The sequence below is a fragment of the Rattus norvegicus genome, chromosome 18 (genome assembly GCF_021556685.1).
Source record: "Rattus norvegicus strain SHRSP/BbbUtx chromosome 18, alternate assembly SHRSP_T2T, whole genome shotgun sequence".
Classification (NCBI taxonomy): Eukaryota; Metazoa; Chordata; class Mammalia; order Rodentia; family Muridae; genus Rattus; species Rattus norvegicus.
Genome location: NC_141551.1, coordinates 12,867,381 through 12,869,723, shown reverse-complemented (window position 1 = coordinate 12,869,723; position 2,343 = coordinate 12,867,381). Strand labels below are relative to the sequence as shown.

Sequence of the window (2,343 nt, the reverse complement as noted above, 5' to 3'; positions counted from 1 at the left end):
AAAATGAAGCGATAGAAATGACTGCATGAAGTTATGGGCTGAATAACTGTGCTTCTTTAATTATGTTTAGCCTGCATTGATTACTTACTCCCTGTTCTAATACTTTTTCACAGGAGACAGAAGTGTCATTGTGAAGGTGATATAATTACCTGTTTATAAATCTCAAGAGTAGGGCTGGGGAGATGGGTCAGTTAATGAAGCACCTGAACGGGAGCATGAGGGCTGAATTTGGATCCCCAGCACCTATGTAAAAGGCTGGGTGCAATGGCCTGTATCTCTGATCTCAGTCCTGTGCAGGATGAAGTTGGGCAGGCTGGTCATACTTAATTGGTGATCTCCAGGTTCCATGAGGGATACTGTTACTGGTATTTTTTTAGAAGTGTTGCAGTTTTCCTCTTAATCGGCTTGCTTCCTAATAATTGAGAATGGGTTGTTATATTTGTTTAACAGTTTTAAGGGCAAAACAGGTGAGTAGTATTAGTCTATTAATCCTTTAAACTACTCTGGGTACCTCCAAGCCCAAATCCCCATGATGCATGCATTTCTTTTCTTTTTCTTTTTCTTTTTCTTTTTTTTTTTTTTAACTGATCTGACTCTCTGGGCTCCAGGTGTTTGCTCATGTTGTCTTTTGGACTCTCTCTTTATGTCCTCATAAAATCCCCCACTTCTTCTCTCCCCTGTCTCCTCCTCTGGCTGGAGTTGATCCCTATTCTCTACCCTGCTCAGTCACTGGCTGACAAGTTAACTTTATTGACCAGTCAGGCAATAATTGGGGAGCCATATTTATATAACATTGAGACAGGAGATTCTTATAATAGGAAATGCAACCAGATATGGTGGCACAGAAATCAACATTTTAATGATACAAGAATAATCCTTACACAGTGCACAATAACATTGTGCTTTCAAGAGCTTGTCTCAAAAACTAAAGTGGGGAATAATTGGTGGGAAACACTTTATGTTAATTTTTGGCCTTACATCTTGTGTACCCATACTCACATATGTAAGAACAAATATACAAATTTTCAAAATGATCAACTCAAAATGACTATTAGAATTAACATATATAACTTTATACTGAACTGCCTTTAATACTTAAATCTATCTGAAGACAATAATAAGAAACAGTATCAAGAAAAAAACCTATTTCAAACTTCAAATCAAGAGGCAACATGGGTAGAAAAACTCTTTTGAAATATACAATAAATATTTATAAGAAACACTATTTTTTTTCTGAGAGATAGTTTTAAGAGGAGCTAAGTGGACAGCAGAATATACTATCATGTTGAGTAAGAGATTTCAATACCCAGCTATTTTAGCCTCCATAAGGACATTTGCAAGTCAGTATAATCCCAACAAAACTCCTCTTGACATGTATTTATGGAATCTGACAAAAATCATATATTAGACAGTACCAAGTATTTCGGGAAAAGAATAACTAATTAAAAATCAAGCTACATGCTTGCTTCAGCAGCACATATACTAAAATTGGAATGATAAAGAGAAGATTAGCATGGCCCCTGCGCAAGGATGACAGGTAAATTAGTGAAGAATTCCATATTTTTCTAATATCAAATAAGATTGACTTTCAACCAAAAGTTATCAAAAAAGATAAGGAAGGACACTTCATATTCATCAAAGGAAAAATCCACCAAGATGAACTCTCAATCCTGAATATCTATGCTACAAATGCAAGGGCACCTACATTCATAAAAGAAACCTTACTAAAGCTCAAAGCACACATTGCACCTCACACAATAATAGTTATAAACCAACGGATTTAACAGATATTTATAGAATATTTCATCCTAAAACAAAAGAATATGCTTTCTTCTCAGCACCTCATGGTACCTTCTCCAAAAATTACCATATAATGAGTCACAAAACAGGCTTCAACAAATACAAGAAGATTGAAATAATCCCATGCATCCTATCAGATCACCATGGACTAAGGCTGAACTTCGATAACAACAAAAATGACAGGAAGCCCACATACACATGGAAGTTGAACAATGCTCTACTCAATGATAAACTGGTCAAGAAAGAGATAAACAAAGATTTTTTAGAATTTAATGATAATGAAGGCACAACATAGCCAAACTTATGGGACACAATGAAAGCAGTGCTAAGAGGAAAACTCACAGCTCTGAGTAACTCCAAAAAGAAACTAGAGAGTATACACTAGCAGCTTGACAGCACATCTAAAAAAGCTCTAGAACAAAAAGAAGCAAATACACCCAAGAGGAGTAGACAGCAGGAAATAATCAAACTCAAGGCTGAAATAAACCAAGTAGAAACAAAAAGAACTATACAAAGAATCAACAAAACAAGGAGCTGGTTCTT

At 35.6% G+C, this 2,343-nt stretch overlaps 1 non-coding gene across 1 annotated transcript; it reads left to right on the top strand.

The window, feature by feature from the left end:
* Nucleotides 1-1,458: 1,458 nt before the first annotated feature.
* Nucleotides 1,459-1,565, top strand: LOC120098431 (U6 spliceosomal RNA). The gene has a single exon (XR_015643214.1). It is a non-coding gene; the product is annotated as a U6 spliceosomal RNA (small nuclear RNA).
* The last annotated feature ends 778 nt before the right edge of the window (nt 1,566-2,343 follow it).